At 43.7% G+C, this 21,462-nt stretch overlaps 1 long non-coding RNA gene across 1 annotated transcript in view; it reads right to left on the reverse strand.

Moving 5' to 3' along the window:
• Positions 1 to 1,718: 1,718 nt before the first annotated feature.
• LOC310839303 overlaps positions 1,719 to 21,462 on the reverse strand; it is a 127,794-nt gene continuing 108,050 nt past the window's right edge. The window contains exons 2-3 of the long non-coding RNA XR_014561410.1: positions 4,215 to 4,315; positions 1,719 to 1,989 (exon numbers count right to left, since the gene is read on the reverse strand). This is a non-coding gene — a long non-coding RNA (uncharacterized lncRNA). The remainder of the gene's footprint in view (positions 1,990 to 4,214; positions 4,316 to 21,462) is intronic.

Genomic DNA, 21,462 nt, shown 5'->3' on the forward strand with positions numbered 1-21,462 from the left:
CCAATTCCTATATCATACAGAATAGACCTCCTGATGACATTTGTGGGAGGCCCTCCCTCAGACGCAGTGATCAGCTGGGTGTATAAGGGCTGTAGATCTGTTGGGTATGTATCCTGTTAGAACAGTAACGTGCCATTCTGCTGACAGTGAAGCACTTCAGCTTACGTTTTGTGCATGTCGAGAACAGCCATCCTTATTAGCGCATTGTAATCTGTGGTGGGTGGGCGGAATGGTTGTGGCTAGAACGTAAAAGGATCACATAGTTGCTTCTGGGAATGCTGAGGGAGGGGGAGCGAGGTGAGCGATGCGACATCAGAAGACATTCTCACCGAGCTGCCGCCCGAGCGTCAAGGTATTGCAGCACTCACAAAAGAGGTCAGTCATTACGCAAGAGACTGCACTGCACTCAAGCAGAACAGGTGAATTGTTTTTAAAAGCCCTGGGAGCTCTGGAGATAAATGGAATCAGAGGGGAATAGCAATAAGCAGGGCCGGATTTAGGTTTGATGAGGCCCTAAGCTACTGAAGGTAATGGGGTCCTTTAAATGTCCAGCTGTCCTTTGTCAGCAATAAATTGTCGCTGTTTTTTGTGCTGAATATATGCTATATGGTAATTTATGGACCTAATAGGTATCTAAAGCCATTTGCACATAACAAAATATGTATTTTATCAGAGTAGTTGAGAAAGAAATGAGCAAACCAGTGATATTTTAGGGATCAGGCTAGCAGGCGGAGCCCATTACTTACATCATAGGAGCCTACACAACACAAAACACTGTTGCTGTATGTAGGTCTTATTTGTTTTTTATCTTACATTTTGGAAATGTACATCCAGTTTTCCCCCTTCATTTTCTGGGGGACCCTCAAGAGGGTGGGGCCCTAAGCTATAGATTGTTTAGCTTATACGTAAATCTGGCACTGGCAATAAGTATTTAAGGAAAGTAGCTCTTCTTACCAGAGAACTTTGCCATTTGCCATGCCAGTTTATGGGCCGGAAGGGTAGTTGAAGTAGTGAAGTAACTTATTCCAGTCCACCAGTGAATTAACTTTGGGAGGTGGAGGGGGCGGGGAGACAAAGCAGTTGATGGTTACAGTGGAGTTGCATTTTCTTTTCTTTACAAAGCAACAACATCTAACAGAGGAGAAAATCATTTCCCAGATCTTGGGGTGTGGTGCAGACTATCACAGTTTATGGGAGATATCACTAGTGTGACATAAAAAATATATGAATGAAAACAAAAAGGAATGACAGTCATCCCTACTTGAGCTTTTCTGGGGTAGTTATATAGTTGCTTTGTGACACTTTAATTTAGCAGGTTTGTTTGCTTAGGAAAGCTGAAGAAGAACTGCAAGAGCTTAACTAATAAAATTAGCAATTAAAAAAACAATTAAAACATGAAGTTAAAACCAGTTTAAAATATCCCCCCAAACCTCATCTGCTAAATAACTATGAAGTGTTAACCTCTATTTGCATATAATGCAGGTATATATTAATGGGAAGGAGGTGTTGTAACCAGCAAGGTCAAAGAGAAATGTAGTGCAAAATGTACAAACTGTGACAATTCATTTTCTTATGACCTCACTGCTTACTGCTTACAACCCCCACTCCAATACTGTATGTGTATATGTCTGCAACTGAGGATAATACTTCGGGCAGCTGGTGAAGTGGACTTTAGCCCATGAAAGCAGATGCCATAATAAATTAGTTAGTCTTGAAAGTGCCACAAGACAGTTTATTGTTTTTGCTGCAACGCTGCCTAATATGATCACCCCTCTGGAAATCGTTGCATTTAAAACATAAGTAACATGTCTGTTTATTTTAAACTGCAGCTTTATGGAGGAATTGTTTTAAATTCAGCTATAAATTCTAAACAGATCTTGTATGCAAATAGATCTTCAGTACACATTTGAGAACTGCCAGCATTTGTCTTCATTACTCAGCCTCTTCATACAGATAAAATGACAGCCTATTATCTCTGCTCTCTGACACCTAGGGAGAAAAATGAGCACATGAAACAACAGACCCAAGTCCACTGTAAAATAAATTTTAAAAAGAGCCATGTTGAAGGGAGGGAGGTTGGGTGCATCTTAAATCCTAGTGTACCAAATTCATGGTCAATAGAATTTGAAAATAGCTGGATAAAAAGTGAGCGATATCAGTGACTGGTGGGTTGAGTTTGTAATTTCTCCCCCTCTTGGCATTTTTGAAGAATGGCAAGCTAGAACACTAGCTGTTTACATTACTGCAGAGAAGAGATAAGAACTGAAAACTCCCAACACCCACACAACTGAAATCTGTATTTCATGTATCTATCAGGCACCTGCATGACATTTTGAACACAACATCTCCCAACTCATGTTTTTTCTCTGTTTAGCTTGTTTTCCCCTCAGAACATCCAATGTTATGGAACACCTGCACAATTTCCTCAAGTCACTAGTGCTCTACACATTCCCTTCCCTATGATCTTTATCGCTTCTCAAGAAATCAACTCTATCACTTCAACATTTCCCTTTCCATACAGATGTGTCATAATGTAATCTATCATGTTGGGGCAGTGAGTGGGTAAAGGAATATTTAACCGTCACCCCCCCCAATGGTCCCAATGAACACCCCCCTACATTTGGGATTGAAAAAATTAGGACCACTCACTTGGCTGAAGCAGCACTTTTTTTGGTAAAAGATATATATGAGGTGCCAGTACAACAGTATTGATAAAAGTGATGTGGGTGGCAGCACAAAATGGCTGCCATGTGCAGCAAAAGAAAAAGAGGTGCCAATATTCTGTACCATGAGTTTAGTCACACCAAAAATGAAAAAGAGTAAAATTACTATTCCAGCTGAAAACAGACCAGCAATTAAACAATGCTGTTTAAATGATGATGCCTGGAAGTACCCTATTTGGGAAGCAGTATCATAGAGTTGATAGGGACGCGGGTGGCGCTGTGGGTTAGATCACAGAGTCTAGGACTTGCCGATCAGAAGGTCAGTGGTTCAAATCCCCGTGACAGGGTGAGCTCCCGTTGCTCGGTCCCTGCTCCTGCCAACCTAGCAGTTTGAAAGCACGTCAAAGTGCAAGTAGATAAATAGGTACCACTCCGGTGGGAAGGTAAACGGTGTTTCCGTGCGCTGCTCTGGTTTGCCAGAAGCAGCTTAGTCATGTTGGCCACATGACCCGGAAGCTGTACGCCGGCTCCCTCGGCCAATAAAGCGAGATGAGCGCCACAACCCCAGAATCGTCCACGACGGGACCTAATGGTCAGGGGTCCCTTTACCTTTACCTTATCATAGAGTTGGAAGGGACCACAAGAGTCATCTAGCATAACCTCCTGCAATGCAGGAATCTTTTGCCTGGTGTGAGATTCAAACCCACAACTCTGAGACTGAGAGTCTCCTGCTCTACCAACTGAGCTACCTGTGGCGTTTGCCCTCCTATGTGTGTGACATCATACTGGGTTCATAGGGAAAGGGTTAACTAATTGTAAAATGACTAACCAATGGGAACCCAGGAGGCAGAGTTAACTGTATAAGTTTTAAGCACAGAGGTTGTTTAGGGAGTTAGAGTTGTTGAGAAGACAGTCTGGAGTTAGAACAGACAGAGAAGATAAGTCTGTGGGTTGGGCTAGTCTGGTGTGAGAGAGTGAGGGAATTTGTTAAGAGGAGTCAGTCAAACAGTTCAGATAATCAGTAGGAAGGTATAGGCCGGTAAAGAAACTAAAGTTAAGATACTGACAGGAATATTATCTGAGAAACCGTAAACTTGTTAATGTTTGTAAAATAAACTTGTTTTTTTTTTTTGTTCACTTTTAACAACTGTCTGGACTCAGTGTTTTACCAGAGAGTAACGGGTTGGTGGCAGCGGGGGAGTGAGCACAGTGGTGGCACATGGATCAATAGGCCGTTAAACGTCTGGGGACCCTGTGTGTGATCGCCACATACCCCAGGCCGGTGAATGAAGATTTGCTTCACAGAGCCCCAGAGATAGGGCAAAATGAGACAGACTCCTAAAAAGCCAATAGAAGATGCTTGCCTATTTTATTATCCACAGAGGTGCCTGAGTCATGGAGTGTCATAGTAAACAGACAAACATGTTTAGTATCTTCTGTTCTAGTACAGCAGCAATCTGCTCCCTTCCCATCTGCCTGGGACTCAAATTGATTTGTTTTTCTGCAGAATGCTTCCTCTCCAAAGATAGAGAAAAAGATCTATGAGCTTACTTTAGCAACTAGAGCTTGACCATCAAACACAGAGCCAGTTAGGGACTCTGTCTACCTCCTGTTGCTGGGTGGGAAAGGTTGTTCAAGTCAGCAAGCCTTTTCTGGACAAAAATCACAGCGCTGTGATGGACTCAGAGGTAATATGCTCAGATTTAGTGTTTTAAAAATAAAATAAAAATGTGGGGACAGCTAAAAGGTGATCCATAAATGCAATGAATAATGGAGCATCAATTCCATCAGGCTGACATTTCCTTATTTAGCAACCGCCTAGGTTTATACCTATCCCACCCATAAACACCTGTAACTTCATTGTATCTAAAGTTCATGAGGTCCTACCATAGCTTGTGCAAATATTCTGAAGTACAGTGGAACCTTGGTTCTCGAACGCCTTAGCTGACGAACAAATCAGCTCCCGAATGCCGGAAACCCAGAAGTAAGTGTTCTGGTTTCCAGACATTTTTTGGAAACTGAATATCTGATGCAGTTGTCAGCTATTGTTTCCGGGGCACTTGCGCCAATCGGAAGCCGCACCTTGGTTTTCGAATGTTTTGGGAGTCGAATGGACTTCCGGAACAGATTATGTTCGGGAACCAAGGTTCCACTGCTTTTCAAATGACACCAGCTTATTCTATGTCTAAGGCATCTTTCCTAGACATAGCCAACCCAGTTTATTGCTTGCTAGTCCATCTGGCCATAAATAAAAGATAACAGGCAATAAAAACAACAATAAGATGCATACATACAAAACACATTAAACTGTATTGGAATATAATGATATTGTTATAGTCAGGGCTTTTTTCAGGTGGGCGCCATTGCCATTATCATTGCCATTCATGGTGAGTTCCAGCACCTCTTTTTCTAGAAAAATTGGAAGTTGTTACAGTGTTCATTAACATGAACTTTGACAAAAGCAAAATAATGGTTTTTGGGAATTCACGCAAGAGCTATAGCTGGGTATTTGGTGGTAAACCCATGCAGCAGGTATTCAAATTCAACTATCTGGGAATTACATTCCATCATAGGCTTCTCTGGTCCACGCACCGTGCAATGGCAGTGAATGCCAGTAAGATGTCTATGCAGGCCATAATACGTTTTTTCATAATAAGAGATAATTCGCATATCCCTTCTGCCCTTAAGGTCTTCAACGCCAAAATTATAGCTCAATTGCTCTATGGTATTCCAGTCTGGCTGCCAGGGCTTACCCAGTTGGTAGAATGAGTGCAGGCAGCTTTCCTCTTCAAGATTTTTACTGTCCCATGATGTGTAACCTATACAGCCTTGTGTCTAGAGGGAGGTCAACACAAGGTAGAGACTGTCGCCTGAGCGACATTTCTTCTATGCTGGTTAAACATTTGCCTTACAGGGCTACAATAGTTTAACAAGAAGGTACCAGCAACTTGGGCTGTCAGTGGAACTTTTGCGATCGATGTCCCTACCGTCTGCCAAGGCTATAATCATTAACACATATTCCCATCTAAAATATTAAGCAATTTCTGTTTCCTTAAAGTCAAACCAATAAATTTGGCTGTCTTATATGTCCCATAATAATCTGTTCCAGCCAGTATAAAAATACTTTTCTGCCTAGAAGAGTTATTTCTAATCCCTGATATTGGAACCTTCTTAGATATATTTTTAATTATTCAGGTGGAGACCTGGCATAAAATTATCTTGATATCTGATATCATCAAAGTCTGGCAATAAAGAGATCTTGTTCCCACTTAATTCTTGAAGAAGAAAAAATATATAATGTAATGTCAGGCTCCAAGCTAAGCTATCTTTGAAGTTAAACTGGTGTTTTTCTTGCGTCTCAGCTCCTGTTTGTTTAATCAGCGGCCAACATCTGTTATTGTGTTGCAGAATTTACAGAACAAATCTGGCTCTGAATAGAACATCAGTAATAAGTTTTTGCTTTCTTGCTGCTGCTATTGTTGTTAGCTTTTGTTTGTTTGGCTGAAAATTAGTCTGAGGCGTGGGCATATTATTATGATTGCTCAGCTCCAACAAAGAAAAAGCATCAGAAAATGTTAAGCCCTTCCAAATGAATTTTATGTAATGGCCCCCCCCCAAAAAAAAACTGGTACAAAACATTGTCATGGAAAACATTCCAGATGACCAGTGCTAAACTGAAGTATTCACTACTACTCAATTAGAATAGCTGGTTCATGGGGGGCAGGGAGTAGGTTGGGCACCAGATGGAAAGCCCCCAAGGTAATTATTGAACCAGTAAACCAGGGTTTGGGGAAACCTCCAGACTACATCTCTCATCAGTCAATGGCCGAAGAATATGCTGGAAGTTGTAGTGGATGACTACAGGGCTTCCATCCCTGAAATAAGGTAGGTGTTTTGAGTACTGGAGAGAGGGTTCCAATGGATTATAAAGTTATTGTGGCTGCAGATGGCTTCAATTTGTTTTCTGTTTTCCCTGGTCCTGGAATCACTGGTAACAGTTTACTTCATGGACTAGAGTCTGGTAAATCTGCTGTGACCTTTGCCTTCTCTTTCCAGGACTTGAGGGGGGGTGGTGGAATATATTCATAGTTTCAACATTCCATCATGAATATAAGCAGTACTATTTTTCTAGAAAAAGAACTCACCACAAACACCTCTCTCTTAGAATGGTAATGGCACACACCTGTGAGGTGCCAGTAGTGAGTTCTGGAAAGTTCTGGCTGAAAAAAAGTCCTGAATCTACTTATGCCATCAGGGAAAAAAATATGAGGGAAATAATTTAAATCACTGAACAAGATTTCTTTCGACTTTCAGATCTGTGATGACCCATTTAAGCACACAAGTCACAATTTGATGTTACAGCCATTAAGTTTTGGAAACGCCTTTTGTGGAAACACCTTTGGTGATAAATGCCACCCCATTCATTTGGGAGTCTGATCTCCCAAAGCACTTGCCCTTGCTAGTTCTTTTTTTTTTGTAATTTGAATTATCTTGTTTGTAAGTTTCCTTGTGGTTTTGATTACCGGTATCTTCTTTGTACATTTACCTGTGTTCAGAAGCATGGGTAATTTGTAATAAAACAAAAAGTTACAGCACTTTTTGGAACAAAGAATCTGGTGGTTGGGAAAGGAATGCATTGTGAAAAATTACAAATGTTTAGGCTTTGCTGAAAAGAGTTAGGTTGTGCAGCCCCACCAGAGATAAGACAGAGGTTTTACACACAAACACACACAGTGGACCTACGAAAAGAATAAGCCATTTCTTTATCTACTGGTAATCTGCTAGATAAGTTCTTATGTTGTTTCTGCTCATAAAGTCATTCAAATGACCAGTTAATTGACAACTTTTGACCTGTCTATTGATTGCTAAATGTATAATAATTGGCCACTTAATTGACTAGCTTTCCAAAACAAATTTGGTAATGATTTTGCCTGTGAGCATCCAGCGTGTAGAACTGTGTTGATACACTGATGATGGGAACTTCATCTATCTCTCTCTCTCTCTGTCTCTCTCTCTGTTACACACACACACACACACACACACACACACACACACACACACCACATTTGAAAGCATTGCTGTTTCCTCACAAGCTCTCAACAGTGTCACATCATAGTCCAAAGTGAGCTAAGGACTAATTCCTTAGAAAGCAGCCATGGAGGGACAATCCCAAAAGGAAGGCCACGTTTAAAGAGCCAGGCAGAAGTCACGTTCTGAGGAAGTCATTCAGCAGTCCTAACAGGTAGTTAGGTGCAGAAACAGTATCTTTATATCTTTATATCTATATTTATGCCAGGGACTGGACTGAGGAGGAATGGTGGAGACCGCCTCCTCCTCCTCCTCAACCTTCCTGAGAAGAGGAAGGCAGTATGGATTTACAACAGTGGTTTGCAGAAGGTCACGGCTCAGAGATAGGAGAGGGACAAACCTGGGAGATCATGGAAGAAGAGGAGGGGGGAGGAGCAGAACCAGAGCTGCTGACTGACATGTTATTGTTAGAAAGCATTCCAGACCCCCCCTTCTCCCAGAACCTGGAGAGCAGAGATAATAATAATAATAATAATAATAATTTATTATTTGTACCCCGCCCATCTGGCTGGGTTTCCCCAGCCACTCTGGGCCGCTTCCAACAAAGATGAAAAATACACTAAAATGTCACATATTAAAAACTTCCCTGAACAGGGCTACTTTCAGATGTCTTCTGAATGTCAGGTAGTTGTTTATCACAGTGAAAGTGGGAGAGCAGAAGGTGAAGAGGCAAATGGCCTTAAGCAGCCACCGTAAGGGGGATGGTGCTGTTGACGACTGAGATGGAAGTGGGGGGGGGGAGAGAGAGAGTTTACTCAGGGCAACGCCATTACCAAGGAGGCATCATTTCTAAGCTGGGCATATACCTGCTGGGATTGAAAAGGCATACAACCCTCACCTGAATCTCATAGCTCTCCTGACGAGTGCTTTGGTCTGCCCACCAGATACCGGGCACTCTACTATTCAAATTAGGCCCCAGTGTTTTTGTAACTATCCCCCTTCTCAATTAAGTAATCAATTTTAATCTAGAATTTAAATTCTCTAAACTTTCTTATTTGTTAATTTGAGCAAGTAAACTACTGCTCTCACTTCATTACAAACAGTATATCTACCTGCAACACACTTGAGGAAACCTGCTCCTCTTCCTTTCACAGATATTTTGTTGCCATTTGCAATTTTAGCTGCCTCTGATTAGTTATCATTTACCGTAATTCTTGGGGAAAATAATTAGCATCGCACGTCATGTGCATGGAAGTTGCCAAACCAATTAACCAACTGGAAGGATTTCTGTTAATAGCACCAGTTTTCCTATACCTTGATATTGCTGGATAGTTTTGATGAACTGCAAAAGCATTTTTAGTTTGTTTTCTGTTGCCACCGTGGAACTTTTCTTTATTAGTGCCTCTTTGTTTTGTACTATTCCTTGCAAATGAAGCGGGGGAAATTTTCTGCTTGTATATGTTGATAATATAATTTTGGTGACTGAGGACAAACAAGATTGTACAAAACCAAGATTGGGTGCAGGCCTGGCCAGGACATAGGCGTCCTGACTGTGACAAAGGTGACCTGTGTGCTTGCTTGCTTGATTAACAGCTGTTGGGAACTTCAAGGTCCCTGCTCACCCTTCTTGTGGTCTTTGTACTGGACCCAGAGACTCCAATAGAGAGCATCCCATGTCAAGAAGGAGGGCAAGTGGGCACCCTATCAAATGTTAGGACAGGAGCTACATGGAGCAGGGCCTTTTCACTGGTGGTACCTGTTGTATTCCTCACTCTTCCGAGACCTGCTCTCTTTTGGTCTGTATTTTGGAGCTTTATAATTTAGGAAGACTTTGGAAGAACTGGTTGACAAGTCTTATCAGTCGCTGACGTATGAGCGGATTTTATTTGCTGCTATTCTGGGCAGCACCATTTAAATTCCCCAGCACCATTGGAGAGGAGGCAGGCGCAGCATCCTCCTCTGCTTATTCTTGCCATCCCTTCCATTCTGCTGCCTGTTGTAGTAAGCAAATATAATTCAAGATGTGCTGCACAGCTTGGGTGTATGAAAGATTTGGAGAAGGAACTGGGGAGGGGGTGGAAGCCATGTACTCCCCTCAAGTTCAAGGTTCAGGGCAGATCTCCAGGTTGTAGCTCAGCTTGACAATCTACATAACTGTTCAACATGCAGGAGCCCTGTCCTCTTTCAATCATTTATCTTTGGGGCAATATAGCAGAAGTGCAAAAATAAGGTGCACATGATTCCTTCAACACCATTTTGTGGTTTTTTGGCTTTGTTTTGTTTGCTTGTTTTGCTTCTGAGTGGTCTCCAAACCCTGAGTGAACGAGCCTGGGTGAGTAGGCTCTCGCTTTCCCCTCCACAGAACTCAGGCCCCGACTTCATTGTTACCAGAAGAGGTTCATATCATGCATGACTGAATTAAACTATGTATTTGAACAGCGGAGGATACCTTTTAAATATTATAAAGGTAAAGGTAAAGGGACCCCTGACCATTAGGTCCGGTTGTGGCCGACTCTGGGGTTGTGGCACTCATCTCACTTTATTGGCCGAGGGAGCTGGCATACAGTTTCCGGGTCATGTGGCCAGCATGACTAAGCCGCTTCTGGCGAACCAGAGCAGCGCACAGAAACGCCATTTACCTTCCCGCTGGAGCAGTACCTATTTATCTACTTGCACTTTGACATGCTTTTGAACTGCTAGGTCGGCAGGAGCAGGGACCAAGCAACGGGAGCTCACTCCATTGCAGGGATTCGAACCACCGACCTTCTGAAAAGCATGTACACTTTTTTAGATACACTGAAACAAAGTATCTGAAGAAGTGTGCATGCACATGAAAGGCAAGTCCTAGGCTCTGTGGTTTAACCCACAGCGCCACCCGCATCCCTGCATGGGGAGTAGGCTCTTGTTTTCCACTCCACAGAACTCAGGCCCCGACTTCATTGTTACCAGAAGAGGTTAATATCGTGCATGTCTGAATTAAACTACAGTATGTATTTGAACAGCAGAGGATACTTTTTAAATATTATAGAGAGGCCAAATTTGTGCACTAGAAACATCTGTTTCAGGAGTGCAACAGATGGGCCAGGATGATCCTAAAAGAATCAGAAGTCAGAGGTACAGAGACCAACACTATTGCTCATGGAACAAATATAAAATGATCTGCTCAGAAATAACGTCAGAAGTGGGCGGGTTAGTCCATCAACAAGCAAAGGTTGCAGCTGCATTTATCATGCAGCCAAATAAAAAAATCACATCATTGTCCAGAAAGAGGGGTGGGGGGTGGAGTGGGGAGCATCTCAGGATTGATGTCTCTTGTTGAGCAGATAAACAACCTCCAGCTCCATTTAATAGCAGGAAACAATTACACTGCTGAAATGATATGCCACGCTCTCTTAATTAAACATAAAAGCACCCTAATCTTATAGTAACTTCAAGGGATTCGTTTGAAAATACTCTGGCTTGTCTCTCTGATGTAGAGCAGTCCAAACAGCCTCCCGAGGGTGGCTCAGAGAAGAGTGTACAGAACAAGGGCCAACGCCGCTGGAGAAGAGTGAAGAAAAGCCCGTAAATGAAACACGCAAAGCGGATGTACAGTGAATTTTCCTTGGCTTGAAAATGTTGCGGTTGTTATTTGGTTAGAATTTCATTTCCTGACCTGGCCAGGGGCAGCATTAACAAATGTAAAGTTGCCTGCATGTATACTTGTTTCTGTACTCTTGCAACACATGCTCAAAACACACACACACACACACACACACACACACACATATATGGGGGGGGGGGAGAACCAAAATTATTACCACTGTGCTTCTTGTAATGGCGGCTGCTCTTGTCAGCTCAGTGTAACTCCACTGTAGTTGCGGCTCCAGCTCTCCTGCCTGTGTGTTGCACTTTTGTCTCAGTATTTACGGTGGAAGGTACAATGTCCGGAGTGGGGGCTGCTGGGGGGAGTACAGTAGTATCTCTGGTTAAGAACTTAATTCATTCTGGAGGTCCGTTCTTAACCTGAAACTGTTCTTAACCTGAAGCACCACTTTAGCTAATAATAATAATAATAATATTTATATCCCGCCCTCCCCAGCCAAAGCCGGGCTCAGAGTGGCTAACATCTAATGTATAACACATTAACATAAAATCAGACAATCAATTAAAATACATCCTCAAATCAGATCAGGATCAGAATAAAATCCAATCGGATGGCAACCCGCAGATTAGGGTTGGGAACCTTAAATGCTCACCAGGCCCAACTGTTTGTGCTGAACTTATATGCGCCTGTGAGAAAAATTGGGTGGCCACTTTCCTGCAAGTTCTTATGAAAGGGAAGATGGAGTCAGACTGAACCCCGACCAAAGGCCTGGCAGAACAGCTCTGTCTTGCAGGCCCTGCGGAAAGATGTCAAGTCCCGCAGGGCCCTAGTCTCTTGTGACAGAGCGTTCCACCAGATTGGAGCCACAGCCGAAAAACCCCTGGCTCTAGTTGAGGCCAGCCTAACCTCCCTGTGGCCCAGGACCTCCAAGATGTTTTTATTTGAAGACCAAAAGTTCCTCAGTGGGACATACCAGGAGAGACGGTCCCGTAGGTACGAGGGTCCTAGGCTGTATAGGGCTTTAAAGGTTAAAACCAGCTCCTTAAACCTGACCCTGTACCCCACCGGGAGCCAGTGCAGCCAGTATAGCACCTGGTAAATGTGATCTCGCAGCGAGGACCCCGTAAGGAGTCTCGCTGCAGCATTCTGCACCCGCTGGAGTGCGGCCTCCTGTAATGGGGGATCCCACTGCTGCTGCCGCCGCGCAATTTCTGTTCTCATCCTGAGGTAAAGTTCTTAACCCAAGGTACTACTTCTGGGTTAGCGGAGTCTGTAACATGAAGTGTTTGTAACCCAAAGCGTTTGTAACCTGAGGTACCAGGGTTTGTCATGAGGCCAATAGTGAGGGGAGGCTGAGGATAAAGAATATGGATGGCGACGTGTATTTATTTATATATTTGATTGCAGCATTCCATGTATAAGACAACCCCCAATTTTAAACTTTAAAAATCGGGGGGGGGGGGTATCGTCTTATACACGGAAAAAATATGGTATGTTGTGATTTAAGATCCACCCCCACATTATTTGCGTCTCCAGTTAAAAATTGTGATTCCTCCCCACCCCCACAAAGGGTGCAATTACTCATGCACTGGTGCCTTGGGTACCTCTGCACGTGTATTTTGATTCCAGCTGAGCATTGCCCTAGGCTGAACTCAGTACCCTCTCACTTCTAGTTCTTGTACATGCAGTCTGTTGCTGAATGTACACCTGACATCAATCTTGCAAGAAGTAGGGCTGGCCAATTTTGGTTTAGCTCAGTTTCCCAGTCTTAAGTTTGCTTCTCCACGTTTCTGCATCACTTTGCTATTTTCTCCCCCCAGAAAGTTCTCATGAAGCTCTGTCTGCATTTCATTGCAAATATCTCCAAGTATACACATTTCTGCATGAAATGTTGCCTGGTATGCACATTTTTGCATGCCATGACCTCCAATACAGTACAGTCTTTTCATGTTGGTGGCACACTTTTTAGATATGCATCATTTTGCGACACAGTAATTCAGTTTTTCCTGCCAACCTAGCAGTTCGAAAGCACGTCAAAGTGCAAGTAGATAAATAGCTACCGCTTCGGTGGGAAGGTAAACGGCGTTTCCGTGTGCTGCTCTGGTTCGCTAGAAGCGGCTTAGTCATGCTGGCCACATGACCGGGAAACTGTACACCGGCTCCCTTGGCCAATAAAGCGAGATGAGCGCCTCAACCCCAGAGTCGGTCACGACTGAACCTAATGGTCAGGGGTCCCTTTACCTTTTTAATTCAGTTTTAATAGCAAGCCGGAGGTTATACTAATCCCTTTCCGGCTCCTGGATGAACATAGGGAGCATTTGTGTGACTTGCCTACAAACAGCAGCTGACATACTAACGTGTCGCGACACACAGTTTGGAAAGCTCTGCTCTAATATAATGCATTTCATGTTATTTTTCACTTATATATACATTTCTATGCACACTTTTCCCTAATAGACACATCACTGTACACATTACTTGGTTGCAGAACAGCATTACAAAATTAAGAGAAGGGTGAATTTTAAGTTGAATTTTGGTTTGCATGTTGTTCCAGATAGTGTAAATTAGGTAGGGTCACATTAAAATCCTAACCAAAGCATGTTTCTCTTCCATCCGTAGCAAGAAGTAATAAAATCATTTAAACAAACATGAACTCAACACACTGTACTATCCTTTCTACAATATACAGTACCAAGGTCCAACTTCACATGCAAATTTCAAACGTGCCTGTTCTTGTGCTCCTACAAAAGCTACAAACACAAGAAGCCATGGAAACGAAAAATGTACAAGTTTGGTGCTTGCTATTTTATTTGTAATGAGGATCTCTCTATACAGTGGTATCTCGGGTTACAGACGCTTCAGGTTACAGACTCCACTAACCCAGAAATAGTACCTCGGGTTAAGAACGTTGCTTCAGGATGAGAACAGAAATCGCGCGGCGGCAGCAGGAGGCCCCATTAGCTAAAGTGGTACCTCAGGTTAAGAACAGTTTCAGGTTAAGAACGGACCTCCAGAACGAATTAAGATATTAACCCGAGGTACCACTGTATATATATCTGTTCTCCAGGTTCATTGTGATTGATTTACTGTCAGACGCTCTTGGGTTCCACATGATATTTAAATAAAGCGTGGCATCACATGGCACCAAGGGTTATCAACACGTGCTCTTTTAGAGATTAAAAGTGGCGACACCGAAAGGTGTACATTTCTCACATTCCCACACCCAAGCGCTCCACCTCTACGCATACAAGAATGACAGAACGAGGCTAATACTTTGGCGTTCTCAGCTTACCAAAATCACCTTCCCTCCACAGGAGAGCAAGAATGAGAAAGTGTAGCTTGTCCAGACAGGGACAGTCTGTCGATGGAGCTGATTGACAGCGAGACCTTGCCTTGGTTGGACCCATAACCAGCAACAAGAAGATGTGGCAGCAGACACTGTTTTGCATCTTTGCAAACTAGGTTTGATCTTTGTGCAAAGGGGCATGAGCGCCTTAACCCCTGAATGCAGACACCAGGTATTTTCTATCTTCCTGACATTAGAAGACTGACATGCCTGTAATGAAACCCAAAGCTTCCTTGAGATACTTGAGGCATTTGCCTGGATCCAGAATTAGAGACACTGCTGCTGGCTCTAAAGCAGCATTTCTCAACCTGTGGGTCCCCAGATGTTGTTGGACTACGACTCCCATCACCCCTAGCTAGCAAGGCCAGAGCTCAGGGATGATGGGAGTTGTAGTCCAACAACATCTGGGGACCCACAGGTTGAGAACCGCTGCAAAGCATTTCTAGCACTGCACTAGAATTTCTAGCACTGCACTAGACTTCATAACAATTTCAAAGTCCTTTAAAGGAACAGCTAAACCATTGGTGGCATCAGACCTGTCTACCTTGGCAGATTCAAGATCGCAAAAAGAAGAATGTGTTTTTCATCCTATTAAACTAAATGCAAGATTCACAAGTCTAATAAAAATAAGTCTTTGTCTGGCAGACCTGTCCAGTGTATCTCAAATATCTTTTGCAGCTCTAATACCCTGAGTCAGCTGCTGAGTTTTGTTTCTCTTGGCAAGTTAAGGCTCTGTTGATTTGCTGGAAGTTCACTTTTTCCTTCTTTTGTTTCAGTTACACTAAGATTTGTCTCCATCATTACTTACCTGGAAGTTCCCTCCTCTCCTCTAGCCTCACGCCCAAGATTGTATTAGGGCAACTTAAAATGTGAACGGGCTTGATTTCCTGTTACTTTTATGAATTACAACTCTTTCCCAGGGTTTTATAGCTTGTTGCAATGTATATGCTACACACACATTCATTGATCTGGTTATAAACCACAAAGTAGAATCTAGCAATTCCTCCTGTCTTAGTTTCATTTTTGCAAGACAAAAGAAAAGCAATCTGGAAATTCTTAAGTTGCTTTGAGACTTTTATTTATACATAAAGCAACTAAGAAATATAATAAATATAAATAAATAAACTGTGTGTTTAATACACACACACACACACAAACAAACACACTTCAATAGCTACTATTTCTGATGTAAAGCAAAAGGCCCATTTTTCTTGTTTGGGAGTGGTAGAAGGAGCCGGATTATGACAACAGCCACAGTTGACAAATGGACAATTAGCTGCAAAGGTAAGTCATCTACACCAACTTCTGTTGACCTGTGGGGAGCTTTGGCAAAAAGATACAAAAGACAGCTGGGTTCTCAAGAGGTGTGCTGAAGTGAAAATTTCAGAGCAGTTGGAGCTAGGAATGGGATGGGGGAATTCAATTAATCTCTCATTTAAATTTAAATGTGGACTTACCTAATTCACACTTTTTGAAACAATACACAAACTGAAACACAGCCACCCTTTAAAATTCACACTTCTCCAAATTTTGCAATGCTATTCTCCAAGCAAGGAATGTGCATAGAAATGCATATATTGGTGAAAAAAAAAGCCTCCAAAATGTGTAGAAGATGCATATGAAAATATTTAGGAGACATTCACACCAAAATGCTGTATCGGACTTAAACACACACACACACACACACACACACATCACATCACATCACAGAGTGATGTGATGTGGAAATGCAGAGAACTGAAGTTACGATTGGAAAAATGAGAAACTGAGAGAAACCAGAACTAACAGATTCACAAAACGCTAGTTTCACCTTGTCATTAACAGTGAGGAAAGTGGCAGTCGTGGAAATGCCCTCTCCTTTTCATCTATCAAAGCACAGATACCCATCTTCTTCTGCATCTGGTCATCTGACAGGACATAAAGAATGATCTTACCATCCTAAGGCTTAGCTGGGAGGTCCATGTTCTCTCTGGATCAACGGAGGATTTTCTTCTTCTTCATCTTCAAAAAACAAAACAAAAAGGCCTGTCAATGGCTAAGAACCTAAGAAGAGGCCTTCTGGATTAGACTAAAGGTTTACCTAATCGAGTCTCCTGTTTTCTACAGTGGCCAACTAGATGTCTCAGGGAAGTCCATGAGGATAAAGTGAGGGACAAAAGGCCTATCCTGCTGTTGTCTCCTAGCAACTGCTATTCAGAGACCCATTTCCCTTTGATTATGGAGCATACAGCCATCACGACTGGTAACCAGCTTGTGCAAGTCTAATACCCTGGGAGAACTTCCTGGGCTTGCCAGAGTGGGACTAGAATACATCTATATTTGTAATACTGAATAGATTATAAGGCCCTCACACTCTCTGCTCCTAAGCTGACACAATGCTTATCCCCGCACTTAATACGTTACCTTAAAATGAGAGTGGGCCAGTGTGCAGTAGTTGTTAGGTAAAAAGGTAAAGGACCCCTGGAAGGTTAAGTCCAGTCAACGGCAACTATGGGGTGTGGCGTCCATCTCACTTTCAGGCCGAGGGAGCTGGCATTTGTCCACAGGCAGCTTTCCAGGTCATGGGGCCAGCACCACTAAACCGCTTCTGGCGCAACAGAACTCTGTGATGGAAACCAGAGCGCATGGAAATGCCATTTACCTTCCCACTGCTGTGGTACCTATTTATCTACTTGCACAGGCATGCTTCCGAACTGCTAGGTTGGCAGGAGCTGGGACAGAGCAATGGGAGCTCACTCCGTTGTGGGGATTCGAATCGCCGACCTTCTGATCAGCAAGCCCAAGAGCCTCAGTGGTTTAGACTGAGTTATAGCTGTTACAGCAGACTTCCTCAAGCTGCTGCCCTCCAGATCTTTTCTCCTGCTTGTGAATGGCAGGCAGTAAAAGAATAATATTCCCCTGCTTCTGGGCTAGGTTCTCTCCTGTTAGCCTGCTCTGTGGAATTCTGACCCCCTAAGCAGCTTTCCCCACATAGAAGTTGTCTGTCTTAACAGTACAGAGCTACAAAGCACAGGTAGTCACCATGAAAAAGCTAGACAGTATCACGTTGATAGCTGAAAACTGACCCACAGAGCTCCTTTCCGTCCCAGAGTAATTCCCATTTGCTGTTTGAGTGAGACAAACGTACAATAAAGCCCCCGAGTTCTGCAGAGATTTCATGTGCTTTATGATGGTTTTAAAATATGGAAATTGCAAAAGATGCTAAACACAGGAGGCCTTCAGAAACAGGCTTTCAGGATCAGCTGAATCTGCAGAACTCTGCCACGGACATTGCCTATGGGCTGCTCACATCACTAGACATTAAGATTATAGGCATGATTATGTGCTACACTGCACTGAGGATGGGTGAGTAAAGGCTTTGCCAGCACTTCCGCCTTATTTATTTATTTAACATGCCTTCTCGGTGGCAGTGCCCAAACTTTGGAATTCCTTCTCTGGGGGAAGTGAGACTGGCTCCTTCTTCTTGTCCTCACACTGGCAGCTGAAGACTTTTCTGTTCCATCAGCAGTGGTGTAGCGTGGGGGGTGCAGGGGGCGGCGGCCACACTCAAGTGCTAAAATCCACGGGTTAGGGGGCGCAAATTACTTGCCTTGCCCCGGGTGCTGACAACCCACGCTACGCCACTGTCCATCAGGCTTTTGGGAACTGACTGCTTTTAATGAATAGGCTGGCACCCTACATCTGAAGGCAGCCCTGTATAGGGAAGTTTTTAATGTTTAATGTTTTATTATGTTTTTGTAAATGCTGGAAGCTGCCCAGAGTGGCTGGGGCAACCCAGTCAGATGGGTGGGGTACAAACATTAATAATAATATAATATAATATAATATAATATAATATAATATAATATAATATAATATAATAATATAATAATGTTTATCATCTTTCTTGTTTTAATAGATTTTGTATATGTATATAGTTTTTATTCTATTACTGTTTCAATTGCTTTTATTGATTGCTCATTCTATGTTTTTAGCAGTTCTCATTTTTACCCGTGAGCTGCCTTGAGCCCAATAGGTATAAAGGTGGGGAAAAAAATGTATATATTTCTTATTCATTCATTCATTCATTCATTCATTCATTCATTCATTCATTCATTTACTGCTTCTTTATGCTGGCAAACTGTAATTTAAGGGGTTCATTCCTTATTCATTAAAATGTTGCTCAAAGGTATAATTTTGGCATGCAACAGATCCTGTGTGAGCTTTGGAATGTGAAGTTTCTTTTTAAATAAATAACAACAATAATAAACCGATAGCCACTGCTGACGGGCACAACACAGCTACAGTTTCACGGATGTTATTTTGCCGATGTCTATTATTTTGTACTTGCCTTAAAGGTAAAAAGGTAAAGGACCCTTGGGCGGTTAAGTCTAGTCAAAGGCGACTATGGGGTTGTGGTGCTCATCTCGCTTTCAGGCCGAGGGAGCCAGCGTTTGTCCACAGACAACTTTCTGAGTCATAGGGCCAGCATCACTAAACCTCTTCTGGTGCAATGGAACACCATGACGGAAGCCAGAGCGCACAGAAACACTGTTTACCTTCCAGTCAGAGCGGTACCGATTGATCTACTTGCACTTTTTGGTGTGCTTTTGAACTGCTAGGTTGGCAGGACCTGGGACAGAGCAACAGGAGCTCACCCCGTCGTGGGGATTCGAACTGCCAACCTTCTGATTGGCAAACCCAAGAGGCTAAATGGTTTAGACCACAGCGCCACCGCTTTCTCCTTGTCTTTATTATACAGTGGTACCTTGGGTTACAGACGCTTCAGGTTACAGACTCTGCTAACCCAGAAATAGTACCTCAGGTTAAGAACTTTGCATCAGGATGAGAACAGAAATTGGGCGGCGGCAGCAGCGGCAGTGGGAGGCCCCATTAGCTAAAGTGGTACCTCAGTTTAAGAACAGTTTCAGATTCAGAACGGACCTCCGGAACAAATTAAGTTCTTAACCCAAGGTACCACTGTATAGCCATGGCAGCCCATGTGGTGGGCCAGAGCTTCCCCCCTGACATTGGTGTCGCTGTGAGCTTACCTGGATTGAGCAGGGGAGGGTCAGGTTGGTGGTGAGGTTGGAGCTGTGCATATGCCTACCCACATGAGTCGCAGCAACACCAGTTGTTGGGGGAGAGGCTCCTTCTCACACGATTGGCTGCTACTCTTTCATCTCCAATGTTCCCCTCTTGCCAAATGGCGATGGCATTTCAGGGTTGCATCGTATGAAGGCATTTTAGGAAGGGAAATACATCTGTAGAGGACAACATTCTTTCAGCCTGCTTTCCTCCCCCCCCCCCCATGCATCAGCAAAGTTATGCATTAGAGGGCTTTTGATGCCATTGGTTAATGCTTATCATTCTTCATTCTTCTGCCAGCTTCTGAGCTTTTATATCTTCTTCTGCTAATGTCTATGAAGCAGGCATTAACAGCAAGCTAAAATCACATTAGGTTGGAAGCTTTTTTCCTTTAAGACCTATGCTTTCCAATGTAATAAAGGTGGCAAATGTCAGCTTCCCATAGGCATCTGTTTAGCCACTGTGGCAGCAGGATGTGGCGCAAGATGAGCCCCTTGTCAGATCCAGCAGGTTCTGGTCAATGGCAGAGGAACCCTATCCAACACCCAGGGCAGGGCAGCCTGTTATGTACTGAAGTTCTCACCCTGGGCCAGCAGGGGGATACTGTAGATAGTTTTCACTCAGGTCCACATATGCAAATAAGGGATTGAAAGTGACGTTCAGTGATTGGATAGTTACAGCAAATGGTTTACTGTTGCGTTCTAGTGGAGCTCTATATAAGCAGGCTGGCTGAACCCTCTAGTGGAGCTCTATATCAGTGTTTCCCAACCTTGTGCCTCCAGATGTTTTTGGCCTACAACTCCCATCATCCCTGACCACTGGTCTTGCTAGCTAGGGATGATGGGAGTTGTAGGCCAAAAACATCTGGAGGCACAAGGTTGGGAAACACTGCTCTATATAAGCAGGCTGGCTGAACAGTTCAGTTCTGTTCTGGCCTGTCAATAAACAAGAGCTGTTTGAAGAATTGCTGTGTCGTCTGATATGTTCACCCACAACTTAAGACAGCCTGTACGGAGTGCGCATGTGTGGCAGCCCATACAGATGCTGTGCAAGCGGCAGCCCATTTGGCCACCGAGCGCAAGTGGCAGCCTGTACGGACTCCACATGTGTGGTGACTGTGCGGGATGCCGCACATGTGCAGTCTGTACGGGATGCCACACATGTGCACTTCGTACAGGCTGCTGCTCACGTGCAGCGTCCATACGGGCTGCCGCTTGCATGGTGACCGTATGGGCTGCTGCGCAAGTGGCATCCCGTACGGACTGTGCACATGTGGCATCCTGTACGGAGTGCGCATGTGTGGCAGTCCGTACGGTCACTGTGCGAGAGGCAGCCCGTATAGATGCCCATATGGATGGTGCGCACACACGGCAGCCCGTATGGATGCCGCATGAGTGACGCCCTTATTGACTGCGCACACCCTTGGCCACTCTACAGCTGGGGGAGGAGAGGCCATCTTGTCACCTCCCCCAGAGTGGCACCCGGGGCAGCCCACCCCCTCTGCCCCCCACTTCATCCGCCCCTGGTTCTGGTTATGTTTTTTTATGGATTGCTCAGTCAGAGAGCAGGAGACTCTTAATCTCAGGGTCACGGGTTGGAGTGGCATCTTGGGTGAAAGATTCCTGCATTGCAGGGAATTGAATGTGGTCCCTTCAGACTCTACAAGTCAGTGATTCTGTGAATAATCAATACATAAATCAAAACAAGAAGTAGAACAGTGGGTATCCCACATCAATAATTTCCACGGATGCTCTTCCTCCAAATTCTAAACT

The sequence above is a fragment of the Podarcis gaigeae genome (assembly GCF_964106915.1).
Source record: "Podarcis gaigeae genome assembly, chromosome: 2".
Classification (NCBI taxonomy): Eukaryota; Metazoa; Chordata; class Lepidosauria; order Squamata; family Lacertidae; genus Podarcis; species Podarcis gaigeae.